Raw genomic sequence first — 18,507 nt, 5'->3', positions numbered from 1 at the left:
TTCCGTAGCATTAATGTCATGCCAAAACTGCAAACATTGTCCGAGACGGCCCCTCACTATAATTTCAGTCTTTACACTTTCATAACCACAATATTTCGTTTGTAAGGTCAATGTTTGAAGAAGCAAATGTACCTAGTCTACTCTGTGGCTGACTTGCTTCCCGGGTCACCTTGCTGTGGCTCCTATAAGATAGAAACAGTCCCGTCTCCAATGCCGCTACAAAACCTCTGACGAAAAGGGTTGTCTTGCGCTGAAGGAGACGAATAAGCGACTTATGAGAGACATCTTAACAATTACTGACATCACATATTCCTAAAATATATATTTACAAATTACAGCTATATAAAATCATCATGTAAATTAGCCATATAAAACTTCACGTCTTTAACTAAAATATCTTGGCAAGTTTTGGCAACGCTAAAAACTACATCGGGGGAAGTGAAAACTTATGAAAGCCTTTCATGGCATGATAAATCCTTCAAATGAATGTTATTAAGAACATATTTTGGTATAAGATCTTTCCTGATACTGATAAAAGCTGGACATAAAAGTAAAACATGGATTTCATCCTAGACTACATTTTGGCAATTAAAACAAAGTCTCTCGTTGTGTGGTATATTTCCATATCTTCCCGTTTCAACTCTTATTGGGGCCACTCCGCATCTGAACTTTACTTTCGCACTTCTGTGACCTCGGGGAAGCGGGCACTTAACATACCGTTCTGCTTCATAGTCAGTTTTGAAAAGTCTGTAGTTTCTCAATTTGTTTCCTCCTCGTCTTCCCTTTTCGTCTACTGTCCAAATTCCTATTGATGTCTTCTGGTTGATCCATTGTAATGGCAAATGAAGCACCTGGCAAAAACTTTAGGTTATGAATTAACACAAACTGTTGTGCAAATACGACACCGCAGGAGAGACTGAACTCCCCGGGCGTCTCACCCCCTATATATAACCGCTGCCTTGAATTACCCGATGCAGCAGCGCCCTCTGCCTTGAATTACCTCCCTTTATAACTTGTCAACCGATACAAGAGAAAACATTTTTATTCAGATTCACCCAGCTCAACCGATTGAAATTTCATCTTTTTCTCTGGGAGATCAAGCGTTTCACACGCTGTCACATACGTGCGGTGTTGAACACTGACCTGTAGACAACACAACAGCAAGAGTTGGACAGAATAGGACCTAAGTGGACATTCATTACACTGTAAGTAGTGTGTGACGTATTACGTCTTGATTTCATGGTTGCAATACTGCGACGCAGTATGTGCCTTGCTGTCAATCACTGTCGCTTGGTGTAAGATTACTCTCTTGCAAAGCCTCCCTAGCTTCGTGTGGCCTGTATTCAATATTACTTCTTGTCAACATGTTGTGTTGTGTTGTCATTGTTTTAATATTCATGGTATGTTTATTGTGTCTGGTTCAAGTTACATAATCTTTTACAAAATTCCAGCGCTAGGGGAATCCCCTCAATGGGTTTAGTCGATTTCATGATGTTTGACACGCTGTGCAATTTCTGCGTTTTGACCGGCACCGAGTCTGCCTTGGATCTTTGTAATATCATCATCTGTTCATGTGTCAGTTCGCTAAAGGTATTACAAGATAGGTAATATGGCAAACAAGTCTGCATATTGGCTAATGAAAATGTAACGACTCATGCGGTTTGTCGTTTGAAACGGACTATACATGCATAATGCAAGGCAGTTTAGCTGAGGTTGCACCTACACCCTGTACTTCAACCTCTATATACCCATCATAAGGGAGATGCTGGCCATCTGCACACTCTATCTTCAGAATAGCATCTAAGGGCTGTAGAGGTGTAGCTGGTAGGGAGTGAACGTAAAAACTATGGGACACAGTTGACACTGTTGACCCAGTATCCAATAAGGCTCTTGCCTCTATCCCATTTACAAAAACTGTTCCTTCATTAGGTTTACCTATCAGGGTGGCTACCTGCTGACTGCTGTTGGGTGGGCGTTTGTGACCGAAGCCTATGGTTTGCCCCGTCCCATAGGCGTTTTCCTGTTTAAAGAGAACTTCGAATGATCCAGCCTAACTCGACATGCATACTGTAAGTGTCCTGGCTGTTTACATCTGAAGCAAATAGGCTCTTGGGTGACCGGACGTCTAGAACGATGCTGGTCCTGGGGAGTTCTTGAAGTGGTTGATTCCACCTTTGAACCTGTGGTCCTGTGGGGGGCAATGCCCAATGCTGCTCCTGAGATGGGTGTTGTGGATGCCAGTATGATTCTGACCCAAACGCTGTATTAAATCCCTGATGGCCATGTGAGCATTGCCATGGTGTGCTGTTGTCAGAATATAAAGTGTCCCGTTGCTTCTTCAGTTCAGCAACTTCAGTTGTTAACTGCTTCAAGATCCCCTTGATCTCCTTCATTTCTGGATCCTGGACTGCTACAGCGGCCATATTGGGGGTTGCACACTTCTTCCCAGTCCTTGCTCCCCGTTGCTGCAAGTCAGCCTCTGCTCGCCGAAGAGCTCGTAGAAGATCTTCATAACTGTTGCCCAGGTCAAATACATGTGCTGTCAGATCTTGCAGATCTGGTTTAGATCCTGACCATAGCTGGGTCCTCAACATCTCACTCCTGGTCTCCAGTTGGATGGATCCCTGTGTTATGGCGTGCACCATAAAAGCATGCTAACAATGACTGGTTCCTGTCAACACTACCGAAAATACTTTCTAACTTTGAGATGAGCTGTTTTAAATCAGCTTCTGGATCTAGGCACATAGCAATAGTGGCTGCCTTCCCACGCAAACAATGCTGCACAGTATTGGCAACAGCTTGTTGAGACAACGATTTGTTCTGTAGCAAACATTCAACTTGATACTTCCAGACTTCGAATAAAGTCTCGCCCTCAGTTCACCTGAGAAGGATGGTAACCTTGGGCCTTGTGTCAAGGTAACTGGTGACGGAAAACCAGAAGGAGATTGCTTCTGAAATTTTCCTGAACTAACTGCACCTTGAGGTTCATCTTCAGCCTCTACCTTGGTTTGTGTGTAACTCTTCATCCATTGTACTAAGTCCTCTTGGCTATCGGACTTGGGCCGGGTTTTGAGCGCCTTGAAAGTTCCAATCAGATTCTTTACTTCTTATGGGTTGGCTTAGTCATAGTGACAGAAATGAGGGAAGTAGTCAAATGTAAACGAAGAAAAGCAGGTGTGGTAATCGTATAGGTAAATGTCCAAATGTTCGCGAAATGAGCTGGCCATTGGCCTCATGAAAGATGAAAAATACCTTAGCTTGATACAGAAAAAACCGAAAACCCAAAACAATTAGGGCTAAATGCATGAGAAGGTGTTAGTTGTGACTGAGTGCTTGGGATGGTCATGAATTGGCTGGGGCAGCAGGGTAAGGGGACACCCATAGAGTATGTCGACTAAACCTAACACAACAACTACCCAGGCGTATGAACCTCAACATCAAGCCAACAGAAGGAAACACAATCCTTCCTGATCCATGAAACCAGAAGCCTAAACACAGAGAGAACAAACCATGACCATAACCTGTTGAGCAACACAACACCTATTTATGATATTAAAGTAGTTGTTGGTCTATTTACATGAATGTATAAATGTACTTTATTGGGTTTACTGCATGGAACTCAAGCATTCATATATGTTGGGTATTCTCATTCACGCACACAATCACCGAGGTTGAGGTATAAAACCCCACTAAATAACAGCTACGTTTATGGAAGTCAGTACTGAAGTGTATGAGCGCTCATTCTAAGTCTAAGTATTCACAAAACATGCATGCAACAAGATCTAAATTGGCCAAGAAATATTGTGCACGCAGGCACAACCCGGGTACATGATATTCAGAAAAATGTACAAGCAAAAATTCAGAACATGTTCAAACATTGACTTGCATTAAAAAATGATCATGTGTACATGAATTCCGTGTCTAAGTAATGGTTCCCTAGCCGCCGTTTGCAAACGTCCAGTATAACATCAGTACAGATCTGTACAAACACAGTGTATAATATGTGTAGTTCAACCTACACTCAAGTGTCTCTATATCTGCAGGTAACAAGATACAAGTTGTATTTCACAGGACAAAACGCACCTCGCGTCACGTTGTTCCCGTTGGTCACGTCATGGTTCCGTGAGCAGTTGTGGATAGGATCTCGAATGTTCATGACAGCAAGCTCGTCCCCAAATCTCCAGTTAGGCCATTCCTCAATTGGGGGCCCCAATGTAGGAGGACTGCGTCAGTCACGCACAGACAACAGACGCTACTTGTGTTGTTCAATGGCCGATGTTTTATGGGAGATATGTATAGGTGAAAACAACAACCCTGAAACAATCAGGTGTACAATATAATAAATGCAGAGTATTTATCACCAAATTCACAGTACCATGGATTTGAGACTAACACACACTGATACAACTACAAGTTATATCTACAAATGATATACTTGAACAATAAATAGATAAAATATCCAAATTACCTTAGAATATGATCCAAAGGTATGTCCAGAAAATCAACAAGACATGTTGTCACACTGACGATTGAATGTGGAGTGACCACAAACCTTGTAATGTGTAAAAGTGTAAAGCTTAGCTGATTGCCCAAGCTGGCTATAAAGACAAAAGGACGTAGGTGGGGAAGGGCTTATGCTATTGTGCTGTGTGGTGATCATGCGGTAAGCATGCTCAGTGAACTGACTGTGGGTGATAGTTAGTTAAGGCAGGCTAAGTATCATGATAAAATGAAATGACTAAAGCTGTGCAATGAAATTTAAAGCATTTATTTACATGAATTCTAATCAATATACAACATGTTAAAAAAACCAAAATCTGTTACTGTCTCATCATTCTGTGGTATTTTGCAAGTTCTGATATCACCAAACGCAATTCTTCCTCGGATATTTAACAGTCGGTGAGCGCAGTGGAAATATGATCGTCTATCTTGTTTAACTTCGCTTTGCCTAGAATTCTAATTTCGTGGTGTTTCAATGCTTTGCGTTGCAGTCTGAGTAGTATAGGGAATAGCGGTTCTGGATCAGGTCCAACAAAAGCCTTATTTGGGAAATAAGGCTTTGGTCGGACCCTTAGCTTTACCCCTACTGCTTTCCTAACCTATAAAAATTTCAAGCGCCGATATGAAAAAGTAGTAAAATGTCCCCGGCAACCACAATTCCCCAAGGGAGAAATAGAAATGTATTGCGCTTCCTCCCAAGGGGAATTGTGTCTCTCACCGTGAGAGAACCTCACATCACACAAAGTTGTGCCGGCGGGATACGAACCCCCCATGTACAGCTTGCGCAGACTACACATAATGGGATCGCACCACTCAACCGACTGAGCTACCGCGGAATTGCATCATCGCTATGCCGTGTTGACAGGAGGTAACACTGTACCGTACGGTACGATCAATAATTCTTCTCTTACAAACCCTCGGCCTGGCCCATCCCTCAAGTAGTACAAGTTCGGCTCGTCTGCTTTGATGTCCACTTTATCTATGTTGTAAGTTTTGACTGACCATATAGGATCGGTAGCTCGCTTACGACTATCACCCTCGTGTTCCCCAGGCTGGTATAGATACCTCACTAGGGCCCTATCTGGTATCTGTTTCTCCTTCCCACGCAATGGAGCAGCCGACTCTGAAACTATTGATTTTAGTTTCATAGCGTCTGCCGGTTTCTTGCCGGTGAGACGGGTGACTTCATGGTTGATTGCCGAGACCACCTTGGGTAACCTCACGACCCATTCAGTCGATCGTTTTCCCAGATTGGCCATCTCCCTCGCATACTGATGGCCGAATAAGCGCTCAGCCAAAGTCCTATTAAATCTCTCAACTATGGCTTGGCTGCGATGGGCTCCGGCCGTGCCACGCCTGACCCTTGTATCCCGTTTGGCTAGCAGTTGTGACACGACACCCATGAACTCCCGTCCGGGGTCAACTTGCAGCTCTGTTGGCCACGTTAGCGGACTGCGTTTGTATATGCGTTCGAATCCTCTGGCTACCTGGACCGAATCTTTCGCGGTCAAGGGTTCGGCTTCCTTGTAGCGACTGGCTACGTCCACTACGGTTAAGGCATACTTGTACCTCTTGTCGTGGGGTAGGAACAGTAGGTCTGCCTGGTGAACGCTATTAGGTATGTTAATACCGAACTTCCTTCTAGGCACGTAGCGTGGTGGTGGCAAATAGATCTGCCACAGGGCTTGTTTTTCAAGCCACGCTTTGGCCACCTCCGGCGGTACTCGCGCCATTTTAGCCAGCTTATCTACAGCACTAGCTCCTTTCCAGTACCCCCGCGGGCTATAGTAAATAGCCTCAAACTTTCTCTCTTGGTTCAATTTTCTCATGTCCATACGCGTATGTCCATATGCCCATCAATAGCTATCCAACGTTTTGTGTCCATAGGCGACAGGGACGTCTTGTTTATAGTCAGTCCGTATATCTTATGCCCATCACTTCTAAGTGTGTTCATTTTATGTCTAAAGGTACGGGTCTTGAACAGGGCTTCCTTGAATCTGGCGTGTTTGATGTGTTGTTTCACCACGTACTTCTTAACACCCTTAGCCTTCCGGATCTCACTATTGTCGGCCTTCAGGATGGAGTACATCTTAGGCCTCAAACCTATGTACTCGGCTTTGGGCGTGCCAGCACACTCGTCCTTCATCTTACCTAGAACCTTTTTATTTACCGTGCTGTGTATGGCATGGTCCTTGGGGTAGTCGCTGGTGTCGTACAAATCGAGGTGTTTTTTCATGTCCTCGTACACGTCCTCGGTTGGAATCTCCATCAGTAGGGATTCTGTGTCAGTGTACAGCACTTCACACCTGTCGTCGTACTGTTTCTTGAGCTCGTTGTAGTAAAAGTCGTACATCAGGTGTTTAGATAAATCGAGGATGCTCATCCCCACGTAAACAGGCCGGTTGAATTTATGTGACTTTTCTTCATGTGTAGGGCAACTAGGTCATCGGTGAATATCTTGCTACGGTTGAATGCCGGACTGGCTATCAGTCTCCTGAGCTTGTCTTCCTCATTCGACCGAACCAGCTTCACGGTCACGCGTTTCCTCAGGTTCTCCATAGTCTTACCGAACACCGAGTTGTTCATGAGCTTGTAGAGATTTTTCTCAAAGTCACTGGTGGCAAGCTTTCGGAGGTCTGTGTTCATTCTGATGTAAGGCTCCATCCAGGGGGCTCTGGTTGAACACGAGCACCCTGTGTATTTTGGTCAGCCTCATACCCAACGACATGTACAGCTGTAGGTTGCAATAGTGAACGATGTACTTGGTCTTATTCATTAAGTTGGGCACGAGTTTTCAACGTCTGTCACCCGCCCACCTGACAAGTTATGTTGGTACTCAGACATCCAGTCTGGGTTAACCCTCATACGTTCGCGGGCCAGGGGGTAACTGTTGTGTGATGTGTGTAATGCCTTGGGATACTCCAAGTCAACCTCGAGGATATAACCTTTGTTCGAATCTGACGCGATGCTCATAACATCGATCTCGTGACGCCCATTCGAATCCCCTGTGGGTAGATACTGGCTCATGGCCCAGCCATTTACAGGTTGTTGGCGCCGAGGTAGAGAATGTGATTGGTTTGGCTTGTTAGGGTCAGTAGCCCTTCACGTATTGATTATTTGCTTTCACGTATCGCTTGGTTGCCATGGAGATCCCACCTCGCAAGCCTTTCTCAATGAATAGGTGCATGTCATAATCCGTAAGCAATTCCAACTTAACTCCGGTCTTTTTAAGCAAGGCATCCCACGACAGACCTGGGCTGGTGTAATACCATCGCGGGTCGAGTTTATACTGCTTGAAACACGTCCGCCTAAACGTCTCAAACACGTCGGCTAACAGCAGTACATCTGTCCTCAAGTACAGGTCGTGATAGTCACCTAGGTTCTTACAACCCAGTTTATTCCATACATTAATAGCGTGCGAGTAATCGTCTTGGGATATTTCCGAGTCGGTCAGATTGCTGTAAAATTCTCTGATGGGGGGTAGTCTGGTCTCGGCGAACTTGGGCCAACTATCCATGTACTCATAGGGATACACACCCTTCCTCATAAGCAGGGGTCTAGTCTCGGCGTCTGTGTATCGATCGGTAATAGGGAAGGTATCGTTGGCCTTGACCAGACTGTCTAGGGACGACAATGGAAATTGAAACGAGTCAATGAACCTAAGGCCGTTTAAGCTGAATGAGATGTATCTCTCCATGTTGTTGGGAATGCACGTTATATTACCATCGATTTTCGCGATGGCCTGCATGATTAAGTGAGAGTCGTACCCTCTCAAGTTGTGAAAGACAACGGGGATGTTTATTGTCTTGGGGATGATTCTAAGCTTAAGGTTACACGCGCTGTGAGCGGCGCCTCTATACTTACCGGTTACATGACAGTGATCTCTCACGGAATCACCATTCAGTGGTGAGTCGCACACGTGACAATTAGTGCTACAGGCGTGAGCTAGCCGGTCGGCTCGGGTCATACGCATGGGAGCGATTGTATACAGTGCGTTCCTAATAATTTTTTCTTCCTCCTGCAAACACTTAAGAAACCTTTCAGCCGCATCGGGACCCCTGTACACTACCGGAGCTTTCGTTTCCCCGTCACATCAGACGACCACGTATCCAAACCCACAGGCTTCATGCTCCTGTGTTTTGAGTGTGGCCATGCCGGCGGCAGCCTCAACAGGTTTGACCAAGGCTTATGATATAAGGCATATGATATAAGGCACGGACATTTGGTTCTTGTGGTTGCCGAATTTTAGGATATTGTCACCTTCCTTAGGCATGTCGACTCGTATGGCCGTCTGACCCACACCTTGGCAATCCTCCCGGTGGGATCCTAATAAATCAGCTCGGCTGAAACCGTGCAGGCATCGTATGCAAAAGTGTTTTTTCCCATCGTATTTCGACTGGTCGTGCAACAACCGGCTGAGATGTTTTATCCACGCGTAGTGGTACTTTTCACCTCGTTGGATCATGAAGATATTGATAACGCGGTGGGGTTCCCCCCAAGGGCTGACCCTGTGCACTATTGTTGTGTTACCTTCATGCCCAAAGACATTTATAGCTAGATTATTCTGTTTTTCTATTTTAGTTATCTGGGATATGGGGGTGGGTTCATCTATACCGTCCCAGTTGAACCCATCGTCTTGGGGATAACTAGAAGGCCTGTTCGAATTAGTGTCAGCTGGAAACAAGGCTGACCTGATAGCTAACCTCAAACAATCGTCTCCTCTATTCCTGACGTTGACCATGGCATGTTTTTTCCTATAGTAGGGGGCCAAGTCTAGGTATGACCCGCCTCTGAACGGCACGTAGTTAGCTATGTCTAGATAGACATTATCGATTTTATCTACAGCCCACCCGGACCCCAAGAGTGTGTAGCGTTCTAGGTATTCCCGTATCTGCTGAAAACTGGTATCGATTGATGCGTTAATGGTCTCTATATGGGTCACGACTTCTTGTTTACCTCTGAAGTAAGACTGATACTTCCCAGACTGTTTAGTTCCTGGTTTATTTTATCAGCTATCAGAGGCTTGATATCTGTAATGTCTATGTTCCTATCAACATGCATGCGCCAACCTCTCAAATAGTTGCCTACAGCGCGCTCAGTGCGCACGAACTGTAGGTCGATAGCTCTATTCTGCCGTAATATACTACCCATCAAAAGTTTAGACTCACTTAAAGCACTCACTATATGTTATGTATATGTATGTGGTTACATCGAAGATGAATTGCTCCACCAACTTGGGGGAACCAACTGAAAACCTTATGCAGATGAATTGCACAAGGATGATGCTTCAAATTGCGAAAGGCATGAGCAAATGTCGTGCATGTGAACAGATTCGTTTTGGTGTAAAGTTTTGTTAAGAATTCGCCAATTTTCACAGATTTTAATCATTTACTGAACTCATGACAATAATCTTTTCAATGTTACGAATATGTTTTACAATACACCAGTTCATAACTAAACAGTACCTTTAAACAGTATGGAATATTTTGCAAAAAGCTAGTTTAGAACAGTGGACAAGTAAGTGGCTACATTTACACTAGTTTGTCTAAACTTTTGATGGGTAGTATAGTTCTACAAGCTGTGGTTTCCTCATACGGGAATATCCCCCTAACCCCAAATCACGTGCCTCGGCTTTTAATTGTTTTACAGTGGGAGGTTTTGCTACGGGGGCATGTGATAACAATGCGACTAACCCGGCTCTCCCCAGGTTTGAATAACCCGTGAGCCCAAGCTGTTTCGCTTGAGCTTTTAATTGTTTTACCGTGGGAGGGGCTTCTAAACCTAGTAATCTCAACAAGGCTGACTTCCTCATACGAGAATACCCGATCACACCACGGCGTCCGGCGATTTGTTTGAGCTCGCGTATAGTAGTCATAATTGCGTACACACCTAAGAGAATCAATGTCTAATTGGACCACAGTAAAGGGAGGTAACTCCTCCAACCTTGATAAAAAATATAGTGAGGCTGTTTCAATCCAGTACTTACACTGTTGGATATAGTATTCCTTGAAGTTGTGCAGGTATTCCTGTATACTTGTAAAACAATTTATCTGGTGATCTGTTTGATTGGCATTTAGAAGTTGGTGACTAATAAGAAAGTAAGAATATTTATGGATAACAACTTCTTTAAATATATATGATGCGACGTTTCGGTATGGATTCTTATACCGTTGTCAAGCAAGAGTGAAGTAATACAGCACAGACCAGGCTTATATACATGAACAGGGATTAAGTAATAACAACATGTAGGACTGAATGAGGGGGATTAACAATAACAACAAGGCACGGTGGCAATAATGTAGTGACAATAGGAAGCCAATGGTGGTTGATGTAAAAAACAAAATATACATGCTGATGAGATTAATTAACAATGATGGCTGAGGTGCTCTAATCTGTTGTTTTTATGAGATCATTGTATGCAGAAGGGATGAGATATCCCTGGTCTCTGTTGATTGAGGGCTTGTGTCTCCGGATTTGAACTGCTTCTGCAAGTTTCCTTTTGGTGAAGTCCTGGTGGTTTTTGGATAATATGTCCACATTGTCCCAAATTATGTTGTGATTGGGGCAGTTGATGATGTGGTCTGATAATGCCGATTTTCTATCAGATTCAGTGGTAGATGATAAGTGTTCTTTGATTCGGATATTTATGGGCCGGGAGGTTTCGCCTACATAGGCCTCGCCACAGTCACAGTTGATTTTATAGACAACACCTTTGGGTTGATGTTGTCGTTTAGAGGTGTTCCTGCCATTCGCTTTCAGTAGGGTTTTTAGTGGTGTAGAGCTGGTAAATATATATTTAAAGAAGTTGTTATCCATAAATATTCTTACTTTCTTAATTTATCTGGTGTTGAGTCGTGATGTCCCCCTCACATGTGAAGGGGCGAGTATACTTAACACCCTCTTTAATCCATGCCGCTTCCAATATTACCTGAAATCTGAAGCGTCCCCATAAGTTCAGTTCATCTTTGAGTATGTTTTTAACCAGAGATTCGATCTTAAGTTCCACAGACATAGCTATACGTAGTATGTGCACAGTGTCTAATTGGGGTCTATCCTGAGAAGTCGCCTACGTTCTTTTATGTAGGCCTTTTTATTCTCGTAGATGAGGTGATGTCTGACTACGTGCACCCCGTGAACTTTACATAGGCAGTAGTGCCCTTTAACTCCTATGCCACACACAGAACACGAGTAGTTAGGGCTTCCCATGTGGAAACAACAGTATCCCTCAGTCCTACATTTCTTACCACAGGGTTCTTTCTTCCCCATAAGTATGTATTCGCATCGGTATGGAGAAGGTCTCATGTTTAGCATACTTATATGAGTACTTAGTCTAATTGTTTTGCAACCAACGCAGTCGCCGCTATACCCAGTGCTATGAAGACCAGTTCATGGTCCATTTGTCCCTTGGATGGTGTGTAGTACTGAGCGAGTGTGGGTTTATTGAGTGGTTCCAATCGTTTACCAGTTAATAGGTAATATTCTCTCGCTGCGTCGTCGACATCGTGGAATGTTTGAACGGCATGGTTTTCACGCCTGAGTTGTTTGTTAATGTAATCGATCCTCTGGAGACGTTTTTTAGCGTACTCGGATTGTGCGGCCTGTAATTTCTCAATAGCGAGATCGTGCCGTTTTCTTTCTTCCTGTATTTCAGCCGCGTGTGACTCTCGTAGTTTCGAGAAGAGGAAATTACTCCCGGAAAATGCCAGGGCATTCACTAACGCACCACCGACCATCATAGCTATCGTGGCCATCCTATATTTACTTCATAATATTTTCAGGTATTATCCCTTGTTTTACTAGGATGTCTTTTGTGGCCATCGCCATACCAAGGTTCATTATGAGCATACCCATATCCTGCAGGTTGAAATCTAGCTTGATAGTAGGTTGTTTAAGCACCATTTTGGTCAACCGAGCGTACCCTACGGCTAGACTGGCGACCACGGTGGCGTGGTATGCGTCGTTGACGAACGTTTTCCCCTCAGACATTATGTATATAATATAAAATATTAAATTATAACATGATATGCGGGTTGACCTCTAATTGGGGGACCGGATCCCCATGAGGGTCTCCCTCACTGTGTGGGTTTCCCTCACTGTGTCGTGTATATAACCACGAGATAGACACGGCAGCAGTTGCGCATACAACCAACAAGAGTCGAGACGGGTGGGTCACCCTGATAATTTTATGTTGGTTACACCACCGTTTTTTACTAAGCTACTCTCTTAGGATTCTTCTGCCTGGTCACCTCGGGAGGGTTCACCTCCCTGGGGGTCTCCCCCAGTTGTTGGGGTTTCCCCATCTCCTCCAGTTGTTGGGGTGGGGTCTCCACCGTCGTCTCCTCTGATGCAGCATCCATCTATACTATTATTATTATTTTTCCTCTCAAATTGACAATGCTTTGCCGTGATAATCGCCGCTGTCACCGGGGCTAACAACATACCGTATTTGTGGTACAGCTCGCAGCTGATAGAGCTCAAGGCGTGTTCGATAAAAGGGTCTTTCTTGAGGTCTTCCCACAGGTAAAGTCGTCGCTCCGGGGGGATGGGAAGGAAGTACGACGCAATACTAGTGTATATCTGGGTCATAGCCGATCCTATTGTTTTTGTCATTTCTGAATCTAGTTTTACCTTGTATCTAGCGTACAGCTTATCGATTTCTTCGGCTGACATTTTGTGAATTTTATCTGGAGTGTACTCCCCAAAGTAATGTTTGGCTTTGCCACCAACAGCCAACGCCACCAGTTTCTCTCGCTTATCATCGTCCACCTGTGGTGATTGGGGTACCAACAGTTGCTCTAGCAATTCCTCACACTCCATCTTATAATGTGATAAGTAAGTTTTAGTTTTAACAATATAAAATACAATATAAGCGAAACACAGAGAAATGAAGGTTAAGTTGCACACGACGAACACTTCAAATATCATTGCTATAAGTGCTAAGTTTTACTTAACATTGCTAAGGGGATTACTATCCAGATTACCAAGAAGGCTCAACCCGCGGGCAAGTTGAAATTATATCTGTACGTTATTATGGACGCTCAACTTAATATAGACAATGGGAGATTCGTGCAAGCCATCTACTGATGGCGGTAAGCCATCCAATGGGTGCAGGCCACTGCCTGCTGATTTACCCCGCGACCCACACTGCGCCATAGTGTGCGGGCAGACTGGCTGTGGGAAGACCGTTTTCGTGTTGGATATGTTGGAGGGGTACTACAGTAAGGTGTTTGAAAACATCGTTATCATGTGCCCTACTCTGAGCATGAATAAAACGTACACGGAAAGACGTTGGGTGATGACGAACCCGAACGTACACAAAGTCGACCCGGGAACACGCCTGCAGGACTGGTTGAAAGCTCTTCACGAGAAATTTAAAGGGGAACCGACGCTGTTCATACTGGATGACTGTAGTGCTAATCGCGAGATAACAAAAAAGAGAGACATGCTATCGTACCTGGCCTTCTCCGGCCGACACGCAAATCACAGCGTATGGGTACTGACGCAGAAGTTCAACTCGGTGTTGAAAGACCTCAGGGAGCAGACGCGATGGGTGGCCTTATTTCACTGCAAGGACAGGGATTCGTTCGAAGAGTGTTTGAGAGAGAACGATGTGATGAGCAAATTAGAACGATAGTGCCCAGGCATTTGGGGAGGATGAAACCTCATCTCGCAAGGCAACGAACTCGTGAAGCAGGCCGTCAACGGGTTTTACGATGGTTTAAAAGAGGATAAAAATTACGTAGAGCCGTGGGGGCGAGAATATTCCAAGTTTTTTGTCGATGGTAAGGGCACGCTGCGATTGAGGGATCACCCGGAGATCGATCTCATGAATAAGTGCACTAGAGAACCACTTGCCTTATCAACACTCGGCAGTCGCCATGGGAGTGACTTTATCCGCGATGAACTAGGCTTCATAGATTACGGTGGCGAACGTCCTAAAGCCCTTCCCATTCAAAACCTGCAAGACATCAGGAGCGCCACATCGGATCAAGACATGACTAATAGCATTGAAAAGCTGTTGGCCACCTACCACGACAAACCCTTACCCGGGTTCGAATTTACCGTTAGGGAACTGCAGGGGCTGGACATGGCCATGCAAACCATTCGCTGGCATCTCGTGAACAACACGGCCAAACTGGACGCGATGGACGACCACATCGCCCATGAAAAGGTCAAACTCGGTGAAACGGAGGACAAGTCTCTGAAAGCCACCATCGAGGAACGAATACGTAATTTGGAAGAGGAAAGGAAGACCCGGCTGGAAACGGCATCCTCCTTCCGAGACCAGCTTCGATCCCAGGTCAGCCATGCGCGGGAAACCGTCGATCGAGTCCTCTACCAGGACACCACACTAGCTGACAGGATTCGGATCCTGTTCCGGGAGCAAGGGATCACCATCGCCAGCATTCTGACTGCATTGGGCTTCATCGTATCAACCCTGGTGGTGTCACTGACGCCTGCCGGCGGCGGTGGGGGTACATCCGGTAAACCAAGTGGTGGGTGCGTCAAATCCTGGATAAAAAAACTAGGGGAAGCCCTAGCTAAACTGGCTGGTAAGGCCGGCGAAGCCCTGCCCGGCATCCTGGGTAGCATCGTCTCGTGGTTGCTGAGCGCTCTGGCTAAAACTGCCACGTGGCTCAGTCAAAACCTGTGGGCAGCCATCGTCGCCGTGGCGGGTCTGGTGTACGTAGCGGCTAAGGAATTTTTAACCAAATGAGTCCCAAAGCCACCCCACCAACCACCTTGGCTGTTTTACGATCGATATGCTGCTGATTGGACGCCTGAACGTGTGCAGGCTGGGGCTGTGGGGGTGTTGGTTGAACCCTAGGCTCCGGGGGTGGCGCCACTATACCCGTTTCACCGGTCGTGGGTGGTGGGACGTGGGGGACGTTGACATCGAGGTTGACGCCCAACTTTTGGTCCGCCGTAGCTATGACTATTTCGTTGTTGTAGCCCACCACTTTTTTTACTCTCAGTTGCATATCGCTCAGAGCCATGTACAGCCCCACGTCGAAGACATAGTCGACTTTCGACCTGGCATATTCCAATACGTCTTGGTAGCGTTTGATGGCACTCGGGAGATCAACTGGAGCATTGATAGCATCCTCAACGTTGACAACGAACTGTTTCTGAGCGTCGTAAGCAGTCCCCTTACCGAGGATGTTGGAACGCGTTTGCGTCTGCGCGCAACTAAAGCGCCACACGCATGCGTTCGAATAGAGTCGTTCAATCTGGTGACACCGGCACGAGTAAACCAACTTCGGCGTGTCCAGCATGAACATTTTCCAACCGTCTGCGGTTGACTGCTCCACTTTCTGGACGGTGAAAGCAACACCACCTTTAAAGTTCATACGGGCATCCCTCCATTCATTACTCGACAAAGCAAAGTCCTGACGTAGTACATTTCGTTTCAGTAAATCATCACTGACTTCTTTCACGGGTCGCCCCCCATCATATGGAATACCCAACCCATGGTTCGGCCCCGGCAAACGCCAATCCGTCTTCGGGTTTAGTTCGAATTCGTTGCAAATCACGTTCGTAGGCCCGTCTATCGTACTGGTTGTTTACTGCGTTCCACGCCTTGTCGTGTGGGAGTGGAGCGCTGATCTCTTTAAGGATATGTCTGACCTGGTAGTACACGTGAAACATGAACACAGACTGACTCAGCGGTCCACGCCGAGTGTCGGTTAATGCCACACCACACCCCGTTGTAGCGCACCACATGGCGAAGTTGAATTGATTCTGCCAGAACTGCATAGGGTTGTTGAACCAAGCGTGTACTGCCTTGACGTTAGTCACCGAAAGTTTATACAAGCCGAACACATCTAAAAGCTGGGAGTCGAAATGCATCCCATCGGCGACTACGATCTTCATGGGGAAGAAATCTACGTCCAGTTTAGGGTAAAACACTCCAGGGGAGTACATTTTAAAACTATTATATAATGAGCATATATACTCTAACATGTACATAACACTTCCAGGAATAACGAGCGGTGAGGCCGTTCAGCTGACACACGCGATCGATAACACGTCGGGTCAACTCGAAGTCGCACTGTGCGATATCACCTACCTGCCGCGATGGACTAACATCAACGCTAGCAACAATAAACTGTTCCTAGGTGCCGCTCGCAGACAGATAACTGACGGCTACTACAGCGTGTGCTCTCTAAGCGGCGAGATCTTCAAACCCCTGGGAGCCGAACTCAAGATGAACGACTCAAACGGCACAGTTGTGTTAATCAACAACGGAAGAAACTCCTTGAGGCTCGGTCGACCATTGGCGAGAACACTCGGTATGCAGCCTGACGAGATAAAACCAACGACTACCGTCACAGGCACTAAGTTACCCGACCTAGTACCGTATCGAGAGCTGTGCATTCATCTCAGTCAGGTTAGCACAACGGACAACATTCAAGGGGGTCACCCTTCCACTATACTGAGAGCCGTACCGGTGAAAACGGAGAAATACAACGACGGTAGAACCGAGTCGTTTTCACCGCGGCAGTATAAGAGGTTGACTCAGGGCAACATACCTGAGCTGATAATATCGGTGTTAGATATAAATCATAATCTCGTGAATATAGGATACCTCAACATAACGCTGCACATAAAATGACCAGGGCACAAGGTCCTGGGATGAAGTTGAAAAAATGCATCAATGTGGGGATCTCCGACCTCGGTGACACACGCGGATTCGACGACCCCGGAGTGGATGGTAAAGTGTATGCCTTGCAACTGAAAAACAGCATTTACAAACGCGTTGAAGTCCCCTCCGGTGGTACTAGCAACCTAAGTGATATAGTAGATACCACAAGAGCGGCAGTCAACACTAAGTACACCCTTGTCAACACCGGTGATGATAACTGGATAATATACCTATCGTTCGGGGGCAAACTGTTCGACTTAACCGATGTTGAGAGCACTACCGTCGCCCGAAACAAGCCATATACGCTCGTCTTCACCGACGATGACAAGTGGGTGTTGTTACCCGATAAAGCCGACTGGTTTCTCAACATTAGGCTCGGCTCCCCCTATGTGTTCACGGATAACAAAGACAACCACCTAAACAAAGTCGTGAACAACGGAACCCTGCTCGTGGCTTACGTCCCGACTCAGAGACGTAGCGTAGTCATCAGCCCACTCGCCAGTATGGCAGCCCACATGCTATCGAGTAAAGCGGGCATACAAAACGTTGTATTGCAGTTGGTGTCTGAATTCGAAGGCGTTGTCAAGATACTGGAGATCCTACCGGCGAACTCAACACTGGTCATCCAAGTCTACCTAGGGGAACCATCGCGGGATGATGTCGAGATCGTGAAGGGGGTCAAACTCCTGTGGGGGAAACAACACCAGTATCACGTTTGCAGCGTTTACGTGCGGGTGGGTGTCGACTCCAAAACCAGTCTGCAGGGTGTCACCGTGATCGTGGAAGACACGATATCACTAACCAAGATCTTCCTACCCGACAACATACACTTCATGGGGGTGAAGTGCACCCCTGAACTATTATCAGAAAACCAGTTGGAAATTATAGCGTAATAGTATTATAACAATGTCTTGGTTTCACCCCAACACTACACTTAACGATCTAGGGGACACGGAGGGATTCAATCAACCTGGTGAGGAAGACACCTTATACATCCTACGCTTGAAAGGCAACGCGTATAGGCGGGTGTCGTTATCAGATTTTAAAGAGCCCAAATGGATAATCAACTTAGCCCTCACCTCACCTTATATTACATCAAAAGCCGATGGGTTTATCTATGAAATTAAGAATAGCGGTACCGAGCTCGGGTGTTTCGTTCCGGGACCTCAAACAAAGATTATGCTAAGACCGGTTTTACCCAATATGTTACTATCATTCCTCGGGGGTGAGTTAAATTATGAATGCCTCCAAATCCGAAATTATCATCCAATTGTGTTACCAGGCTCCACACTCATCATAGAAGTCTATATCACTAGAGTTAATAATAATAATCTAGACCAAGAACTTGTACCCGGGGTGAC

At 45.8% G+C, this 18,507-nt stretch overlaps 1 protein-coding gene across 1 annotated transcript in view; it reads left to right on the top strand.

The window, feature by feature from the left end:
• The first annotated feature begins 1,010 nt into the window (after positions 1-1,010).
• The window catches only part of LOC124286076, a 117,386-nt gene continuing 99,889 nt past the window's right edge, over positions 1,011-18,507 (top strand). Inside the window, exon 1 of the mRNA XM_046722399.1 lies at positions 1,011-1,205. The gene's annotated coding sequence lies outside the window, so the exon portion shown is untranslated. The remainder of the gene's footprint in view (positions 1,206-18,507) is intronic.

This window comes from Haliotis rubra, unplaced genomic scaffold (genome assembly GCF_003918875.1).
Source record: "Haliotis rubra isolate DU_JTF1 unplaced genomic scaffold, ASM391887v1 Scf375, whole genome shotgun sequence".
NCBI lineage: Eukaryota > Metazoa > Mollusca > Gastropoda > Lepetellida > Haliotidae > Haliotis > Haliotis rubra.
The sequence above is the reverse complement of the archived record's forward strand: the minus strand, read 5'-3'. Positions and strand labels throughout refer to the sequence as shown.